The sequence below is a fragment of the Lutra lutra genome, chromosome 1 (assembly GCF_902655055.1).
Source record: "Lutra lutra chromosome 1, mLutLut1.2, whole genome shotgun sequence".
NCBI lineage: Eukaryota > Metazoa > Chordata > Mammalia > Carnivora > Mustelidae > Lutra > Lutra lutra.
Genome location: NC_062278.1, coordinates 146,615,653 through 146,637,622, shown reverse-complemented (window position 1 = coordinate 146,637,622; position 21,970 = coordinate 146,615,653). Strand labels below are relative to the sequence as shown.

At 37.2% G+C, this 21,970-nt stretch overlaps 1 long non-coding RNA gene across 2 annotated transcripts in view; it reads right to left on the bottom strand.

Annotated features, from left to right (window-relative positions):
• LOC125085413 (uncharacterized) overlaps window positions 1-17,316 on the bottom strand; it is a 38,575-nt gene extending 21,259 nt beyond the window's left edge. For both annotated transcript variants that reach the window (XR_007122923.1, XR_007122928.1), the window contains exon 1: window positions 17,170-17,316. This is a non-coding gene — a long non-coding RNA (uncharacterized LOC125085413). The remainder of the gene's footprint in view (window positions 1-17,169) is intronic.
• Between the last annotated feature and the right edge of the window lie 4,654 nt (window positions 17,317-21,970).

Here is a 21,970-nt window from a genome sequence, read left to right as displayed (position 1 = left end):
TCTTCCTTCCCCCTCAAAGAGTTCCTTATAAAATTTCTTGCAAAGCTGGTTCAGTGGTCATGAAGTCCTTTAGGGTTTGTTTGTCTGGGAAACTGTTGACCTCTCCTTCTATTCTGAATGATAGCATTGCTGGATAGAGTACTCTTGTCCACAGACTTTTCCCATTCAGCGCTTTGAATATATCATGCCTTTCCCTTCTGGTTTGCAAAGTACATGTTGAAAAATCTCCTGCTAGCCTTATGGGTTTTCCCATGTAAGTTAATGACTTCTTTTGTCTTGCTGCTTATAAGAGGTTTTCTGTATCACTGTATTTTGCAAATTTAATTAGAACATGTCTTAGTGTCTGTCTGCTTTTGTTGATTCTGTTGGCAAGTCTCTGTGCCTCCTGGATCTGGATATCTGTTTCCTTCACCAGATTCAGGAAGTTTTCAGCCATTATTTCTTCAAATAAATTTTCTGCCCCCTTTTCTCTCTCTTCTTCTGGGACTCTTATGATACAAATGTCATTACATGTGATGGAGTCACTGAGTTCCCCAAGTCTATTCTTGTTTTGCATGATTCTTTTCTTTCTCTTTTGTTCAGCTTGATTACTTTTCATTATGCTGTCTTCCAGGTCACTAATTTGTTCCTGTTCTTCTTCCCTGCTGCTGCTCATTCCGTCAAATGTGTTTCTCATTTCATTTATTAAGCCCTTCAACTCTGCTATGTTATTCCTTGTCTCTGTGTTAAGGGTGTCATTCATGTCTTCCACTCTTTTCTTAAGTCCAGTGAGTGATGACCATTGCTTTAAAGTCTCTATCAGGCAAGTTACTTGTAACTGTTTCACTTGGCTGTAGCCTTGTCCCACTCTTTCCTTTGGGATAAATTTCTCTGTCTCCTCATTTTTGTCTGCCTCTGTGTCTGTTTCTCTGTGTTAAGAAAGTCAGGTATATCTTCTGTTTTTGAAAGTAGTGATTTTATATGGCACCTGGGCAGCCCACTCAGTTAAGTGTCTGCCTTCACACAGGTCTCCATCTCAGAATTCTGGGATAGAGCCCCACTTCAGGCTCCCTGCTTGGTGGGGAGTCTACTTCTCTCTTTTCCTCTGCCCCTCCCCCTCCTCATGTTGTGCTCTCTCCCTGTCTCAAATAAATGAACAAATCTTAAAAAAAAAAAAAAAGGAAAAAGGAGCAACTTTATGCAGAAGGGTGCCCTCCAGTGCAGTGTCTTCTGTCTACCAGTGACTGGCACTTTGGAAGAGTATCTGACATGTATTGCTTATGTCCTATTATTATGTCTGAGTCACTTTTCCTTTTAGTTCAGTCATCTGCACTGACTCTCTGCCTATTGTGGGCTATGCTTACTCTCTGTGCTGTTAGTGGAACCCAGCCAGATCAGCCTTGAGGGGATGTGCCTGCCAGAACTTGGGAGTAGGCCAGTGGTGTTAGCAAATTTGAGCTGGGTTAATAGCCCTTTTATGGATCCCCTGAAGTTCTGTGGGGCAGCCTGGGGTGTGAGAGTGGTCACAGTGTGTGACAATGGTTGGAAGTGGGTGGCTGGGTGTGGTTTTGTGGCTTGGTGGGGTACATGGAAGCTGCTATGTACCTGGCAGCTGGGTGGGTCCTGAGTGTGTGTGGTTTTAATAAAATGTGCCCTAAGCTCATGGCTGAGGCTAATGGGCTTGGAGTAGGTGAGTCCTCAGGAGAATGCCTAATAAAGTTTATTAAAGTTTTTGGTACAATCTCAGGCATTGGCCAAGAAAATAACACTAGTAACTGGTAAAATGTCCTTTCACTAAGAGGCATCCAAGTTTGTGCTTTGTATAAGATGAAGGAGGATCTAATCATGTTTTCAACTGATATATCAATGTTAAAAAAAACATGATATATATTATATATATTATTGTATATATTTATATTTATAGTGTATATATATATCATTGCATAATATATTATATTATATTATATATCATATCATATATTTTTTGGCATATTGCTTGAAAAGAGTTTAAAGAAATGAGTCCTCATTGGTATAATAAAGTTCTTTCCTGGCCCACTAGTTATTAGGGAATCAAACCTTCTCAAAAATTATATCTATAAGGCCAAATATGGGCATAGAAGTTATTATGAATGCTTTATCATTCCAGAGATATATAATGTTTATCCATAGACACATAAACTGATAGAAAAAAGCCTTATTTATTGGGGCATCTGGGTGGCTCAGTGGGCTAAAGCCTCTGCCTTCAGCTTAGGTCATGATCCCAGGATCCTGGGATCGAGCCCCGCATCAGGCTTTCTGCTCAGCATGGAGCCTGCTTCCTCCTCTCTGCCTGCCTTGCTGCCTAATTGTGATCTCTGACTGTCAAATAAATAAATAAATAAAAATCTTTAAAAAAAAGACTTATTTATCTCATTAAAAAGTCATTTTCTTATAAAATTTTACTTTCATGTGTGAAAATTTTTTTCTAAATATGTAATATATTTATGATGTTTTCATCAATTATATTGTAAGATAAGTATAACACTAACTCAACCTATAAGAACCTAATAATATTAGGTCACAGGAAATTTTTCCTTATGGTCACAGGAAATTTTTAAACATTTTGACTTATATATATGTTTTTCTGCATTGTGGTAGGATGATCAACCAGGACTAAAAATTACTCTTTAGGATAAAAACTGTAGGGAAAAAAATGGAGTGGAAGTACAAGTTCAAGGAAAAAGTATCAAACCCCTGACATTTCCAGTTGTTAGAGAGGAACTTTTTTGTGTATTTCTAAGAGAACAATGACAGGCATCAAATCTTATCATTTAAATTCATTTGGATCTATTCAAAAGAAGACACAGGTGTTTTATTTTTTGTATCTGTGTGGCATCATACTGGATATTCCACCCTTTGGAATTATCTAATTTTACAGTAAAATAATTTTATGTGAACTTAAAAAATAGTAAGAAAGTATATATATTTTTCAAAAATTCTAAGGGTGGTTTGTGAGCAAAAAAGTGTAATGACCACTGCAGAAAATCTGAGTACAGTATGAAAAGGAACAGAAGAAGGCAAGACTGGAGACAAGAAGACTAGCTAGTAGGATGTTGCAATAAATAACTCAGGATAATGGTTGCTGCGACTATGATGGACAGGAGACAATGAATCTGAGATACACTGGGAGGTAGAATGAATAGGATATGTTGAGAGATTAGATGTTGAGGAACAAGAAGGGTAAAGGATCACACCCAGCTTTCTATTTGGGTAACTGATGTTACTGAGAGAGGGAAACATAGTGAAGGAATAGGTGTGAGGGACAGGTGTGTGATGTCCTGAGTGTGTGTGTGTTTGCATGCATATGTGTAGTATTGTGTGTGTACATACTTTCATATAAGTGCATGGAATGAAGGTGAGAAGAGATATTTGGGCTAGAGGCTTAAACTTGGTAGGCATAAGAATATATACATAATAACTGAGTCTACGGGAGTAAATGAGATCTCCCAAGAAGAGATGTAGGAGGAAAATTAGGAGCATGTGTTGGCATGGAAAACAAGAGAAGGCAATGTTTCAAAAGGAAGGATTATTTAGTGGTGTCAAATGTTGCTGCAAAGTCAAGGTAAAGAAAGATGGGGAAGACCTTTTTCAGAATAGTTTCAGTAAAGAAATGGAGACAGAAGCCCGCTTGGAGAGGGAGAATAGATGTATGCATACACCTACACCCACAGCCACATTCAAGGTGGGGTAATAGGAACTACAAGGTTGAACGGCTGACAGTGGATTTATTTAGTGCTGATAAATAAACTATTGCTAATTAATAGAATTTTTTTGTATGTAACAGGGAAATGTACGACTAATTCATGAACTGAAAAAAATCACGTTTTTTACTCTTTTAATAATCAAGTTTTTCCATGAAAATGTAACTTTATAACATTACTTTTCTCCTCATTTACTATTTAGGCTTGCTTCAGTAGGCAGGGATGTCCACTCAATATACAGCACTGGGCTAAATTGGGCTGGGATAATGAATCAGACATGTAGCCAGATCTCAAGGTATTACAGAGGAGTTACCATGTCTTTAAAATACCACACTATGAGGCAGTAAGTGATATGCGTTGCAAATATACACTTTGGCTTTAAGAATATAAATATGGGTAAATATTTTTATCTAAAGGCTTTTAATACAATGTGCACAGAATACTTTTAAAGCCCTAGTACTTAGATCTGTATTCCTTCAACAGTGTCTCTGCCTTTTCCTGACTATCATTTCTTAAAGAGAACACACAAGTAAACCGAAAAAATTAACAAAATAATGCAAATGGGCCTACCTCCTGGCTTGGATTTCTATACATCAGACTATCAAAAGAGAACTAACTATTCAATTATTTATTCAGCTTAGTCTGCATTTTAAATGGAAATGACAACGTCCAGAGTAAAAAAATAACTCGACTCTTCACTCAAATGTGATTCTCCTTTCTTCGCTCCTCCTTGCCTATGGTCTTGAAACATAATTCCTCCTTCTTAAAGTCTCATATTAAAAATTGCTTAATTAGGGAAGAATATGAAATTTTATTCATTTTTTTTGAGGACTCATGCAATTAAAAAGTTGAGAATCTGCTTGGATGTTTGAGGAGCACAGATTACACTGAACAATCCACCCTTAAAAACTAAATAGAATGTTATAATCATAAATAGCTCTACCTTGCAGTCATTTCTGTATTTCTGTCTAACATTCATATTGTCATTTGATTAGTTAATCATCCATTTTCAAAGGTGTGAATGTGTTTTCACACTTCTGCTAAGACAGTGTTAACTATGAAACTATAGATAGCAATAGAGATTAATTATCTATTGCACAAGTTCCCACACCTTGTGCTTACCAGATAGAGGAAGAGAGTGCATGTCTTAGCACAGGTGTGATTTCAAAAAATGGAAAAAAAAATACTTGGTCAAATGAGTTCAAGGAGTACTTTCAATTGACGTACCTTTAAAATGTTAACCACATTTACACTTTTAATTTTATTTCATAAAACAATTGATCTCCTATGTTATCACAAGAATTGTTTCCTGAGTGGATTAGTGCATCTCTTTGGTTAGAAATGAATGAGTGAAGTGGAGGCATTTTATAAATGAATCAGTTTCTCATGAAATTAGAAAGGGAACAGAGCTCTATCAGATTTTAACAACAGCTGTAACTTCATTACGACAAAGCCAGACATTTTAGACTTGTCTTCTGAAAGGTTAATTAAATACCTCGAGGCTTCTGAACACACTAGTAACTCAAAATAATAATAGTACTATTATTATAATTATAATAGCAATAAACTGTCCAGCCAGCTTTTAGTTTTGCTGTTCTCTGACCCTAATTAAGTTTGCTAATTTTGAATCTGGCTCACCATCTCTTTGGAGACTGATTTTTCTATCTCAATGAGTTGTTAGCTTTGATGTATAGGGTATTGTGACTGAAAAGAGAGACTAAGGGATAGAAGTTTATCTGTAACTCCATATTGTTTTGAAGTAAAGATATGCTCAAGTTTTGATCCATCATGAAAGCTAATAATTCCTCACTCCTAGATCAGTATTAGCTTTGATTTTACATTAACCTGGTGCAATTGATCTTTAATATCCTACAAGTCTTCTTTATGATGTAAACCAAGGACTGAAAATGAACAAAAAATTATTTCTCTTGTTCAGAAAATGTTTCTACCATGTCATAAGCTTTCTGCTTTCTTCTTTTTTCAGAGATGCGGGTGAAGGCATTCTCCTAGGTGTGGTTCTGTATGGATGTTAAGACAAGCTTGCAGACCCCTGAGCAACAACCTTGTTCTCTAAGTGCCTCCTACTGTAAATACATAGCCCCAAACTGCTTCTTCTTTCTTGGTCTTTCTTGGGTATGACACCAGAAAAGCAAATGTCAAGGGTTTTTGATAGCAAGAAAATGAGATAAAAACCAAATATCATTGGTTTGTTAGACAAAGTAGCACAATATTCTTATATTTCTAAGCAATCTTGTCATTTCATACTTAGTTACTCTTCTATAATGTAAATTCCAAACTCCATGCTAATACACTCTCCATTTAGTGAATTAGAATGACCATTTTATCACCAAGGCCCCACTTAGATTGAGGACACTTTAGTTCTCAGGCTTATTTTTACTTTCCTGGAAGGCCTGAATTAACCAGAAACTTCCTGAGAAAGCTTGGGCCTACCAGCTTCACTGATGAGTTTGCAATATTAGGCCAACCTTTGCAAGAAAAATAGTTGAAAGGAAGATGGTGAAAAGTGATCTGGACAGAGACTTTTTCTTATAAAAGACATTGCAGAAAAGTAAACTCTATCTTTATTGGATTGGGCATGCCTCTTGAGGAAAGAGAATGCCATGTCCTCATTGGGTGTTATTTCAACCCTATTGCTTGCCTATCTGTGGACCTGGGAGAGAAAAAACACAAACACCTAGAAGGAGAGGCGGTCTTGGTATCTGGGAAATTAAGATGTATTTCCCAGGAAACTTCAGATCTTAAGGTTTAAGATTTTCAATGTTTTGACCAGCTTCAAAAATAAGAGCATGTTTCCTAAGAGCACCACACACATTTTAAAATGTGCTCCTTGGAACCATACATTGGACGGCCTCATTGTCTATAGGTGCTCTAATTGGGGGGGCAAAACATCCAATAGTGTGAAATTCCTCTTAAATTTAGAGCTGGTTCTTAAACAGAATGATTCTCTGGGGCATGAAGCAAATGACCTCTTCTATTCTTTGGAGTAGTCTAAGCCAGAGAAGGCCCTGTGGATGACATAAATCTTCTCTTTATACCTGTCTTTGACGACATTCTTCTGAATAATTTTGACACATACCAGAGCCTTCTAGAGGGTTGAACCATGTGCAGACACTCCAGTTCAGCCCAGACTTCCAGCCATCCACAACAAAGTCCTTCAGATATGCAAGGAAGCTCTCTTGGATTCTCCAAACAAACAGCTGAAAACCTCTGAGTGGTCTCAGTCAATGTCACATAGAGCAGAAAAGTCACTCTACTGAGCCTTACCCAAATTCCTGACCCACAAAATAATGAAGTTTAATTAAACTGCTATTGTTTGAAGCCATTACATTTTGGTGCAATTTCTTGTGCAGCAAATGGAAAGGAGGTGCTTTACAACAAAAACCTTAAGATGTGATATGGGCTTTGGGACTCGGTGGATGCTGGTATGGCCTCAAAAGTATTGTAAATGTAATCTCAAAGAGCCTCCCGAGGCCACTGCTGAGGGCTCCTATGACACTGCAGAAAAGGTTATCTGAAGATGAGGAAGAAAGGATGCTTGCTATGCAGTGGCACAGTTTGCTATAAGTGTTGCCTCTGGAGATTTGGAAATTCAAAAGGGTAAAACTTAAGGTACTCATGGGCTTGGGTGTGAAGATCTCCAGGAGGAGTGCAGAAAGTGCCAATTGGCTTCTTCTACTGATTATGATAACTTAAGAAAGAGAGAGGAAATGAAGAAGAAACTATTATGCTTTTTTGAGTCAAATTTAGAAGAATTATAATATATCCAGGACTTGCTGGGCTTGAAAATAAAACTGTTTTCTATAGGCAGTGTCTCCCAGCAAAAGATTTTCAAAGTAATAAATAGCAAGATCAAATACAGAGTCATCAGTAGAGCATAGCCTCAGGGTAAATATCTCACATATGTAGCTGTAAGACCCTTTAGGAGGATTTCAGGAAGGTTTAGTGTAGGCTTTCATAGATCCTCTCAGTTAAATGATAAAGCTTTCAAGAATTTTGAGGGTATTTTTCTATATCAGCCTTACACATGGTGCAGGTATAAAAGGACTTGTCTCAGAAAGAAATGGGAGTGTGACTTTGTTTACTGGAGTTTATTATGAATTGATATAAGAAACCCACAAAGTTATTAAAGGAATCAAAACAGCTTGGAATGAAAGAGACAGAGATAGTATAAAATTAACTTCTGTGAGTGAGAAGGAGGCCAAGAGAGCTATATTGGTGTAAACAAAGTCTTTTTTTTTATGGATGAGAAATCATGATTCAAAGGGAGGGGTCAAGAGCCCAAACATTAAAGCCAAGAACCAATCATAATCTGTTGGAGGCTACTGCATGGTTGGAGTCGAGGATCAAACCAGGCCCTGACTTGTGTCTCCTTCAAAGTCCGGACACCTTGATAAGGTTAAGGACGGGAAAGTTGAGTACACTGAGAAAAGGGTCTGTGCTATGTGTTGTGCGCTCGCCTACGTGACTTCCCACATACTCCCCCTACAGAAGGGAACAATGTGGTCAGGGTCATGAATTCTTAGTTGGTCCTTGTTGTTCTGTACCACCCATAACCCACTCCCTGGTTGATTGTCTTGCTAATGGCTTTAGCTGAAACTACCTGACACGAGGTTTGCTTGTAGTTAAGGTAAACTTGTTATAGAAACTTGGGTCATCTGACTAGGTACTGATGTATTACTCCTCCTATTCTGGTCTGCCTTATAAATGATTGTAAGATGTGGAATAAATTTGGCACTGTTGGACATCCTCCTCAGTGTCCCTCTTGCCCCCATCTCTTTGTCTCTTAATTTCTTTTCACCATCCTCTTAGCCCTCACGTTTTCCTGGTCGATTTGTCGCACTGGCCGTGACAATAATCCCTTTACAAGGGAGCAGAATTGGGCCCCAGTTAAGGGATTAAAGTGGTGCCATAAACTGAGTGGATTGCTACGGGCCTATAAACACTAGGTACTTTCTGTTCCTTCCCTTTTTTGGATGGATTTGTTTATTTTGGCCATCTAATCTCTGTTTCACCGTTATAGGTTGAGAAACCTTTTTCTTTAATTCACAGATTCTATGATCAATGGGAACTGTACATGACCACCAGCGGTGAACCATAACACTTTTAAAGAATGATCGCAGTAGCTTCATTCATTGTGATCTCAAAATAGGAACAACGCAAATATCATTCACCAATAAAAAGAGATCAGACACTAAAGACTACATATTGTATGTTCCCATTTATGCTAAGTAGTTCAAGGACATGCAAATTAAGCTACAATGGTAAAGGTTACAGGAGTGGCTATCTACCTCCATGGGAAGAGGAATTGACTGGAAACAGGCTTAAGAAAATCTTCTGAGGTGATGGAATATTTTTTATCTTGGTGTGGGAGATGGTACATGGATGCATACATATGTAAAAATTAATTGTGCTATGCACTTAAGCTTTGTGCATTTTTATGGTGTCACTGATATCATAGTTAAAAATAAATCAACAGTCATTATACTGGAAATTCCAGGTGTGGTTGTCCTCCATATTGTTTAGGTAGATACACACATGCACTGAGAGAATTCTCTTTTACTCTTCCTTGGGTCAATCATTAGTGGGTCTAATGGTGATTTCCTCCCTTCCTTTCCTCCATATATTAGCTAAGAAGGAACTTCATTTTTGTATCAGTGAATTCTCATAACAATCATATGATTTAATCAGTGCTTTGTATTCCTTGTTTTCTGTTAGAATATTCTTTCATTTCTCATCATTCTTTTTGGAGAGTCTTACATTAATTTTGCTCTTGATATTTCACTTTTGACTTCTCCTGATTTTGGAATCAAACACTTTTCATCATCGATTTTATTTTATAATCTGTTAATGCCGGCATTTTCCAAATCAAGTTTCAAATCACGGTCTAACAATTCATAAACAATTAGAGCCATATTTATTTATGGCACTGATTGGCATTATGCAAATTAACTCCATTTATAGAATAGTGGCTTTTATAACCAGAAAAGGTAATATTACTTTATATGTTAAATATATTTTGTTTTCAGATGGGTAATCTGAAGTTTTGTTTCTTCTCTTTCACTCTCTCTTTTTTTTTGTCCTTTGCTTGAGATAAATTCACTGCATATTGCATGTTCCAAATTTAAACCTGACACCTAGATAGAAAGCTGACAAACAGGAAACGACTAAAAGGAAGAGGTTCTTCCTACCACATTTGATACCATCAAAACAAACGTTTTTTTGTAAAATCTTTTTCTTTTGTTTTTCTTTTGGGCATAAGGGAGTAGAACAGTAATGGTTGTCAGTTTATATATTTATCCCTTCGTGCCTATGTTAATAAAAAAGAGATTGAACAGTCAATACAGTGTCTTTTGGTACACACCTTATAATTTGGTTTGGATCAGATTATTCAGCTTTTACACCTTTTGCTGGGAAAGTTACAAACCAATGTAATGTAATGTGTCCTTCTTAGGGCATTGTCCCCAATGCTTACAGAAGAATAATTGCATATGCTTATTTCCTATATTCATAATGAAGAAAGCCAGTCCGCGCACATGTAAACCATGGAGGCTATTGTCTGTTGACTGAACACATGAACTCAAAGTCAGTCCCTTAGACATAAATGCTTCCATCTTTTACACAAAAGTAAGACCTGGAAATAATCTGAGGCGTAGGTATGAAATTCTGGATGTTTTATAACTAGCCATGTAGGCCATCCCTGAATTTACTATTTTAATTAAAGAAATAGTACATGCTCATTATAAAAATTAAAATAGTACCGAAGCATATTAAGATAAGTAAATCTCCCCCTGCCTGTTCTGCCTCTCACTTTAACTCCCTTCCCACACAAAGTCACCTTCATTAACAGTTGGTAGGAATCTTTCCGTTTCGTGCATTTGCCACTTAAAGGCAATATGTATCTAGAGAATAGTCATTCTCTCTCTTTTTATCCAAATGAAGTTATGCTACATGTAATGATCTAAATTTTATTTTGTCTACTTAAAAATATGCCTCATCTTGTTACTAATAGTAATCTACCCATTTCAAATTTTTGAAATAAAAATTTTTTGGCTAATTTTGCCACTTATTTTTACTTTTTTAGATTATGAATAATATATTGTATTCATAGAGATTAAACGATTGCTGATGAGGCTAAAGTCCCTTTAATCCTTGCTTTGATTTCTGCCCCTACTCTCAATACTTCTCTTATCACCACTGTTGATAGCTTTATAAATGTCCTTCCAGAACTTATTCTTTGCATTTATATATCATTATTTACAAAATCATTAGCAATTTATAGTATTGTTTTTCTGTCTATTTGTTTAACTTAAAGAGGTTTTCTTTTTCTTTTTTAATTTAATTTCTTTTCAGTGTAACAGAATTCATTGTTTATGCATCACACCCAGTGCTCCATGCAATATGTACCCTCCATAATACCCACCACCAGGCTCCTCCAACCTCCCACCCCCCCGCCCCTTCAAACCCTCAGATTGTTTTTCAGAGTCCATAGTCTTTCATGGTTCATCTCCCCCTCCAATTTCCCTCAACTCCCTTCTCCTCTCCATCTCCCCATGTCCTCTGTGTTATTTCTTATGCTCCACAAATAAGTGAAACCATATGATAATTGACTCTCTCTGCTTGACTTATTTCACCAGCATAATCTCTTCCAGTCCCATCCATGTTGATATAAAAGTTGGGTATTCGTCCTTTCTGATGGAGGCATAATACTCCATGGCGTATATGGACCACATCTTCCTTATCCATTCATCCATTGAAGGGTATCTCGGTTCTTCCCACAGTTTAGCGACCATGGCCATTGCTGCTATGAACATTGGGGTACAGATGGCCCTTCTTTTCACGGCATCTGTATCTTTGGGGTAAATACCCAGTAGTGCAATTGCAGGGTCATAGGGAAGCTCTATTTTTAATTTCTTAAGGAATCTCCACACTGTTCTCCAAAGTGGCTGCACCAACTTGCATTCCCACCAACAGTGTAAGAAGGCTCCCCTTTCTCCACATCCTCTCTAACACACGTTGTTTCTGTCTTGCTAATTTTGGCCATTCTAACTGGTGTAAGGTGGTATCTCAATGTGGTTTTAATTTGAATCTCCCTGATGGCTAGTGACGATGAACATTTTTTCATGTGTCTGATAGTCATTTGTATGTCTTCATTGGAGAAGTGTCTGTTCATGTCTTCTGCCCACTTTGACATGATTATCTGTTTTGTGTGTGTTGAGTTTGAGAAGTTCTTTATAGATCCTGGATATCAGCCTTTTGTCTGTTGAAATGGATGCATTCCTGGAAAACTATAAACTTCCAAAATTGAACCAGGAAGAAATTGACAACCTGAATAGACCGATATCTAGTAACGAGATTGAAGCAGTGATCAAAAACCTCCCAAAAAACAAGAGCCCAGGACCTGATGGATACCCTGGGGAATTCTACCAAACTTTCAAAGAAGAAATAACACCTCTTCTCCTGAAGCTGTTTCAAAAAATTGAAACAGAAGGAAAACTTCCAGACTCTTTTTATGAAGCCAGCATTACCCTGATCCCCAAACTAGGCAAAGACCCCACCAAAAAGGAGAATTTCAGACCAGTGTCACTGATGAATATGGATGCTAAGATTCTCAACAAGATCCTAGCAAATATGATCCAACAGCACATTAAAAAGATTATCCACCATGACCAGGTGGGATTCATCCCTGGGTTACAAGGGTGGCTCAACATTTGCAAATCAATCAATGTGATAGAACAAATCAATAAGAGAAGAGAGAAGAACCACATGGTCCTCTCAATTGATGCAGAAAAAGCATTTGACAAAATCCAGCATCTCCTCCTGATTAAAACACTTCAAAGTATAGGGATAGAAGGAACATTCCTGAACTTCAAAAAATCTATCTATGAAAAACCCACAGCAATTATCAAAATATCATCCTCAATGGGGAAAAGCTCACAGCCTTCACGTTGAGATCAGGAACACGACAACGATGCCCACTCTCACCACTCTTGTTCAGCATAGTATTAGAAGTCCTAGCAACAGCAATCAGACAACAAAGAGAAATAAAAGGTATCCAAATTGGCAATGAAGAAGTCAAAATCTCTCTCTTCACAAATGACATGATACTTTATACGGGAAACCCAAAAATTCCACCCCCAAACTACTAGAACTCATACAGCAATTCAGTAATGTGGCAGGATACAAAGTCAATGTACAGAAATCAGTTGCTTTCTTATACACTAACAATGAAAATACAGAAAGGGAAATTCGAGAAACGGTTCCATTTACTATAGCCCCAAGAACCATAAGATACGTGGGAATAAACCTAACCAAAGAGGTAAAGGATCTGTACTCGAGGAACTACAGAACACTCATGAAAGAAATCGAAGAAGACACAAAAAGATGGAAGACCATTTCATGCTCTTGGATCAGAATAATAAACATTGTTAAAATGTCTATACTGCCTAAAGCAATCTATACTTTTAATGCCATTCTGATCAAAATTCCACCGGTATTTTTCAAAGAGCTGGAGCAAATAATCCTAAAATTTGTATGGAATCAGAAGAGACCCTGAATTGCTAAGGAAATGTTGAAAAAGAAAAACAAAACTGGGGGCATCACGTTGCCTGATTTCAAGCTTTACTACAAAGCTGTGATCACCAAGACAGAATGGCATGGCATAAAAACAGACACATAGACCAGTGGAACAGAGTAGAGAGCCCAGATATGGACCCTCAATTCTATGGTCAAATAATCTTCAACAAAGCAGGAAAAAATATATAGTGGAAAAAAGACAGTCTCTTCAATAAATGGTGCTGGGAAAATTGGACAGCTATATGTAGAAGAATGAAACTCGACCATTCTCTTACACCATACACAAGGATAAACTCAAAATGGATAAAAGACCTCAACGTGAGACAGGAATCCATCAGAATCCTAGAGGAGAACATAAGCAGTAACCTCTTTGATGTCAGCCACAGCAAGTTTTTTCAAGATATGTCTCCAAAGGCAAAGGAAACAAAAGCGAAAATGAACTTTTGGGACTTCATCAAGATCAAAAGCTTCTGCACAGCAAAGGAAACAGTCAACAAAACAAAGAGGCAACCCACGGAATGGGAGAAGATATTTGCAAATGACAGTACAGACAAAAGGCTGATATCCAGGATCTATTATAAAGAGGTTTTCATTGTATATAATGTTCCACTATGTTCTTCTGCACTCAACAATTTGTGCTGGAGACCATTCCATGTTAGTACACATAAATCTATCCTATTTATTTATTTTTATTTTTTTATTAACATATAATGTATTATTAGCCCCAGAGGTACAGGTCAGTGAATCACCAGGTTTACACAATTCACAGCACTCACCATAGCACATACCCTCCCCAATGTCCATAATCCAACCACCCTCTCCCTATCCACCTCTCCCCAGCAACCCTCACTTTGTTTATCCTATTCTTTTAACTAAGACTATAGTACATATACTATATATATATATATATATATATTATATATATATAATATATATATATATAATATATATAATACTATGTACATGTACCATAGTATATCTTGTTTAGCCCCTCCACTATTTAAGGTCATTTAGGTTGTTTCTGGGTTTTTTCATGCTTATGCATAATGCTACATAATCTTTGTAACTTTAAATGTGGTTGCTTATGTAATTGTGCAGAACATGTCAATTTATGCACATATTAAAGATGATACCTTCCTGCCAAAATTTGCAGGTCATGGTTAGTAACCTGAGCATTTTATTTAACTGATAATAAAAAATATGATAAAATGTGTGACTTTGTCAATAATTCTGACAATATCAAAATATTTCACTTTGTATAGAATAAGGGAGGTTAATGAGAAGTGAAATTACTAGGTCACAATAGGTATGTAATTTTTCGTTTCAATAAATACCACTGAATTGGCCTGTAAACTATACCAAATTAAATTCTACCAGAAATTCCCATTTCTTCACATTATTGCTAATAATACTGTCCAGTTTTTACTTTTTTTTAAGGAGGCTCCATGCCCAGCATGGAGCCCAATGTGGAGCTAAAACTCACCACCCTGAGGGCATAACCTGAGCTGAGATCAAGAGTTGGATGCTTAACTGTCTGAGCCAACCAAGCACCCCAACACTGTCCAGTTTTAAAATTTTTTTATCAATCTGATAGTGAAGAGTGCTATATAACTGATTATAACTTATGAGCCTTCAAACTATACCACCGGCTTTCCAAGGTGTCCAGCTTACAGATGGCAGATGGCAAAACTTCTTAGCCTTTATAATTGGATGAGCCAATATCTTATAATAAATGTCTTCATATATATATATAATATGTTTATTTATATGCATAAATATGAGATCTACAAGATAAGATAGACAAAATATTTATCTTATGGCTAGTATATTAGTCAAGGTTCTCCAGAGAAACAGAACCAATAGGATATATGTACATACATACACACATATATATGTATGTGTGTATATATCTTATATGTGTATGTATACAAATATACATTTATATGTACTTATGTATATTATCTTATACATGTTATGTATGCATATATATCATATATATATATATGTATGTATCTTATATATATAAAAATACATCCTAGTAGTCCTGTTTCTCTGGAGAACGTTGACTAATACACTAGCCATAACCTATACAGTTTTGTAGACAGACAACATTTTTAAATGTACTGATATAATTAACATATTTTTGTACAAACTATTATATATCAAGATTGTGCTAAGTGTTGCAAGGTTTATATAGAGAAGCAAGGCACAATATAGTAGTAGTTGATCTCTCTACCATAACTGGGGGCAGTTGTGTATTTAGGGGAGAACAGGATTACAGAGGGTCTTCAAGAAGCTCTGATAGCATTTAAGATATGTCTTGATTTTACAAATTAAAGTGACCACAAATTATTTGAACCTATTCCTACTGAATCTGGACAGACCTATGACTGCTTTCACAAGTAGACTATGTCACCAGTGACACCATGGCAGTTTGGATCTAGACTTTCAGAGGACTGGCAGTTTTAGCTTTGATTTCTGGGAACCCTGAGTCACCATGTGGCAGTCTGACTACCTTCCTGGCATGAAAGAGAGGGGCCAAAGTGAGCCTAGTCCTCTATCTCTTCCTGTCAAGGCACCAGTCTAGAAAATAAAGATGCCTTGGATTCTCCAGATGAGCTTAGCTGTTGGCTGGATACTATCTGGCATCCCCACTGGATCCCATGTGTCTGAATTCCTGACCCAGAAAATTGTGAAAATAGTAAAGTCGTTTACGTTTTAAGCCACTGAGTTTAGCAGTGGTTTTTTTAAGCAGCAATAGATAACTGAAATAAAGACTGATTTAAGAGCATTATCTAAAAGGAAAGAAAATGCTGCAATTGTAGTAGATTAATCCTCAAGATGACAGAGCTTACAATATGAATCCCTTGCAGTGCAAATCTTTCACTTAACTTACAGTAACAGAGCACCATTCTTTCATACATATTTTTGTGTTGTATGCACATACTTCTTACAGAGATAACACAAACCAACAGAATCATTTAGGAATAAATTTTGACCCTGAAACAATTAGGTGCTTTTAGTTGGCTTCAATCTTAATGCAGTGTGTGATAATTATGACTTAACTCAGCCTGGGACTTGAATCCCGAATATCAAAACAAGATAGGAGGTCAGCTGGTACAATTCCCTTACTTTATATTAAAACAAAACCAAACCAAACCCTGTGTCTGAGAGAGATTGAGCATTTTGGCTAAGGTCTCATGAATGATTGTGGCAGAATCCGGAATAGACCTTTGGTTTCCTAACCCTTCTCCTAGAACCCTTTATTACATTGCATTGCAAACCATGAACACATGTGTGCGTGTATGCACAGACACCTAGGCACAAAAACATAATTTGGTTTTAAAATTTCAGAACTCAATTATTGTAATACTATGCAACAATCTGATTTCGAAGGCCAAACAGTCATTTGACTACCAGTGTATACAGTGGTATACTTGTAAATGTTTAACAATTGGCTCTTTGAAAAAAATGAAGGAAGTCCTGATCTGTAGCATTTGCTGACTTCTATAGTTTAGCTAATCCTCACTATGGCCAAATTCAAGCTATATAACATGAACTTGGGAGTTGGAAGAGATGTGCCAACTCAGCTTCCTGAGCCAGTATGAGCCAGCTCTAGCACATCAATGATTATACCACTTTAAGAAAAGCCAACGTAAAAAGAGACATATTTGAAGTGATTAGTCACAAAAGATTCTTTACAAAATGAGTCACCTCACTGCTTCCTTGAAGAGCTGGAACTTTTAAATGCATTAAAATATTACTTGAGAAGCAACATTTCAATTTATATTGCAATGAAACATTGCTCAAAACAGCATGTATACATAGTCTCTGTGGACAAAATAGCAATGCTCACCAAATACTCTCCGTGCTCCTTACATTTCTCAGACCTTGTAGTCTGCTTGGACCCAGGTGATAACTTTAGGTCAATGACTTATGAGTTGAAGTGATATCAATGACTTCTGGACAAAGGACTTCAAGGACGGTGCATACTTCATGCCTTGTCCTGACACGATAGCCTTAGAAGCCACAGGCTGAAATGGTGACATCACAAGAGGAAGGGAACCTGAATTCTTGAGTCAACAAATGGAAGGCAGCTGTGCTGACCCTCTTCAGACTTGGCCAAAACAAAAGTTATTTTATCTGTGTCTGAAATCACTGAGATTTGGGGGGTTGTTACTACACGACAGCAAGGATTATCTTGACTAATAGGTTTATAAGGGCAATTTCATATATTTGAACTGATGGAAACAAGGAAAAGCCATGACTTAGAAAGAGAAGAATGAAGATAAGACAGAAAGTAGGAGCGAGTTTCCAACTTCTCATTAACCAGTGAAGTTGTTTCTGACTATAAACTTCTGATGCCTCTTAATATGGGAATAATGTGCCATATGCTATTAGGCTGCCTTTTATAGATAGCATTTTCATTTGGAGGTCTAACCAGTTATAATGACAATATTTGCATGTCCCTTTTAGAGCTATAAGTCATTGTTGTATCCTATATTAATTATTTCTTTCATTTCTTTCTTTGTTCATTAAACAATTATTTATTGAATGCTGTGGTATTACAGTGTGAGATGCTGGGAATATAATGGTGAAAAAAGCATAGACTCTACCCTCATGGAATTTCTAGTGCTGGGAGTCACACAGTTATTAATCAAATTATCGAAGAGTGTTAAGTGTCTCAAAGGAAAAGTATGGGATGCTGTGAAAATGTAATAGAGGCTTTTTTTTTTTAATGAGTTTGTGGCCAAAGTGGAAGGGAAGTGATACGCTCTTCCCTGAGGAAGTGATATTTGAATCAAAATCTGAAGGATCAACAGGAGTTAAAATGAAAAGGGAAGTTTCTTCTTACTGTTGTAACACTTTACTGCAAACAGTGGCTTAAATATACATAATTTATTATCTTACAATTATGGAGTTCAGAATGGGTCAGCAGGGATTCATTCTTTCTGGAGGCTCTAGGGCAGAATCTGTTTAAGGAACAGATCACCTTTTCTAGATTCTAGAAGACCGCCACATGCCTTGGCTCATAGCCCTTTTCCAGTAATGTCAGCACTCTGAGTTCTGTTTCTGTGGTCACATCTCCTTTCCTCTGATTCTAAACATCCTGCCTCATTCATATCTCCTTCTCTCTGATTTCAAACTTCTTCCCTCCCATGTGATTACATTGATCTACCTAGATAATCCAAGATAATCTTATTGTCTCAAGATCTTTAACTTAATCACATTTGCAAAGTGCCCTTTTCATATAAAATCAATACAGGTTTTGGGGATTAGGACATGGACATCTTTGAGGGCTATCATTTTGTCTACCACAGTATACAAGATAATGGAAACAGTGTTAACTAGTGTTGAACTAGAGGGACATGTGTCATTGGAGAAACAGAATGAAACTACTGTGACTGGACTGTCACATTAAGGGGAGGAAAGAATGTTACATTGGTCTGGAGAGAGAGGCTGGGGAGAGGAGGGGTTCCCGCAAAAACCTGTTGTCTTAGTCAGCCCAGGCTGTCCTATAGAAAATACCACTGACTAAGTGCCTTAAATCACAAACATTTATTTTTCACAGTTCTGGAGGCTGGGGAATCTAAGATCAAGGTGCTGGCCAATTTGGTCCCTAGTGAGACTAGTCTTCCTGGCTTGCAGACAACCATCTTCCTGTTGTGTTCTCACATGGCTATCTGGTCTCTTCTCATAGGAGAACTAACCTCATCATGACAGCTCCACCCTCATGATTTCACCTAATCCTAAATAACTCCCAGTACCATAACATTGGAGATTAGGGCTTCAACATTTGAATTTTGGGAAGACAAAATTCAGTGCATAGAACCTGTAGACTATTTCAAATTTTGGATCTATAATTACCCTAGGAGTACTTGGAAGCATCTTTATTTACCAAGAAAATACCTATTAAGAAAAGATCACCTAAAGGAATTTTCACATTGTTTCTAGATCTAAGGTGCTATGCAATTCAAAATGTGCCAATAAAAATTTGTAGCAATTCAATCTTGTAAAATGGAGACAATAATGGTACCTGCTACACATGTTGATGTGAAAAACTCATGTAAAGCACTTACAATAACGTCTGGAGCATATAAACACTACATAGATATTAGCTACTATTACCTAACTGTGCAAAATGAAATCTTCTGGTATTAAGGGAAGGAATAATATTATAGTTGCCTAACTCTGTGGGATTTTAAATGAAAGATGAGTGAGATGGGGTGAGTGGGGAATGAGAAAGCAACACAACAATTCAGACTAAAAATGAAATGGCAGGTTAGAGAGTGTAAAAAGAGAAAAAGCAAATAAAGTGGCTATCTAATTGTATTCCCTGGTGAATACAGTTCAAATGGATGAGACAGATTGAGTGCATAATAGAATAAATGAAGCACAGTTTGAGAATCTCTGGGAATTCTGAAATGTCTTGGGCTTCCCTTGATGGAATTGAAAATCATGGCGAGCAGAACGCTGGACCTGTGGTGTATTATCAAAGGAGCCACTTATTCAAGCAAAACACTTAGTGCTGCCATGCTGATGTGACAAAGAATGACACTCAGGCAAAGATATGAGGCCATTTTAGTCAAGTCAGTTATATTCTGGGTTGAGTCTGCTAAGGCATATAGACATTGTTTGAAGTTAGTCTGGAATGACAACTTTTCTATGCAACCTGTAAGAAGTATTGTACTACTAACAAGTAGGTAGGGCATAGTCAGAATTATTTGAATTTACACTGTCTTGGATTGGGTTTCCCTAGGGCAGATGCTGATACAGGGATTTGAGTGTAATAGCTTATTTGGGATGTGATCCCAGGAGGCAGTAGCACTGTAAGAGGGTGGACAAGTGAAACAGGGAAAAGAAAGCAGTAGTGGGTGAGCTAATGAGCAGATTAATGCTGAGGACAACTGAGGTCCAATTCCCCTGGATACCCGGAGGAGATGCCATAGCAGCCTCCATAAAGCTGCCCTCTTACCAAGGGTGAAGACTCTGGGGTATTATACTCCAACTTCTATCTGTCATTAGCTGAAGATTGGTTGGGGGAAGAAGGGTCAACATCTGTGGACCACATCTACTCTTCCACTTCCAGTCAGAGAAATGGTGTGCTCTAGGTCGAAACTGTAGGCAAGCACAGGACAGAAAGGGTTGAGAGGATATGGGTATCTGTCCTGTAAATCTCAAACTTAACATTCTTGACATCTGTGGAATATATTGAAATGTACATATAATGATGCAAATGTTGTGATCAATTCTCTCTTGCTTACCCAATGATACCACTCTAACCTTTTCCCCTCTCTTTTTTGCATCATGAAAATTTCCCTGTGAACTGGATTTACTTCTGCATTATTATATTAATATGCTCTGCCTTTTCCCTCACTGTGTCTGCTTCTCCTGCTATGATTCCTGATTCCTGATTCCTGATTCCAGATTCCTGATCTCTCTCTCTTTCCCTTTATAGCAAGCTCATTGAGAACATTATTTTTTACTCAATGTTTATAATTATTTTTCTTCCATTATCTCTGGAATCAATTAGAAGTGTATATTTTCCCTAGTCTCCACACAAATAGATAATGACAAAGTCATCAATAACTTTCATGACAATAGACTCAACGATCAATTCTCAGTCCTTATTTTATTTGATGTATCAACAGTATTTGACAGAGTTGTATACTCATTCCTTTTATGATAACCCCCCCCAACATCACATTCTCTTAGTTTTCTTCCCATCTAACTGATGTTGCTTATAGATTTCTTTTGCTGAACATCTGCTAGTTCTTTCTCATCCTTTGACTTCCAAATATCGAAGCCCGCCACCCCAAACACAGTCCATGGACCTCTTCTCTTTTCCATCTACACTTAGGTGATATCAACTGGTCTAATGACTTCAAATATCATCTGTAGGCTCACAATTCCCAAATTTATAGCTTCAGCCCAGACTTCTTTTCATAATTCTATTCCATTCTAGTGGTTCTTACCTTAGGGCAATTTTGCCTCCCACTCCCACTCTGAGGGATATTTAACAACGACTAAAAAGATTTTGGTTCTCACAACAGGGGAAATGGATACTACTTGCATCTACTGTATAGAGACCAGGGATGCTACTAAACATCTAAAAATACATAGGACAGCTCCCCACAGCAAAGAATTATCTAGTTCCAAATGTCAATAGTGCTGAGGTAGAAAAACCCTGCTCCATTCTCATAAAACAACTGCACATTTAACATATCCATATGGGTGTCTAATGGACATCTCAAACTTAACATCTCTAGAAGTCAGTTCTTAACTGATATTCCCCAAACCTGCCCTCTCTGCATCATTTCTTAATTTAATTAATGGCACCTCTACCCTTATAGTTAGATAAGCCAACAGTGTTGGAATAATCCCTGACAACACCCCTTATCCCTGACAACCAGTCCATCAGCAAACTGCTCCTCAATCTTGAAATCTCTTCACCTTAACACTATTATCCAGGTTCAAACTAGTAACATCTGTTGAGACATTATTTTATCAATCTGCTGGAATTATTGTCTTCATTTCCAAAATGTTCTCCTGTTCCTGAATCTCCTATAGTCAGTCTACAACCAAGAAACCAATGATGCACTTAAAATACATGTCATATCACACCTCTGCTCAAAACTGTCCAAAGACTTCCTGTA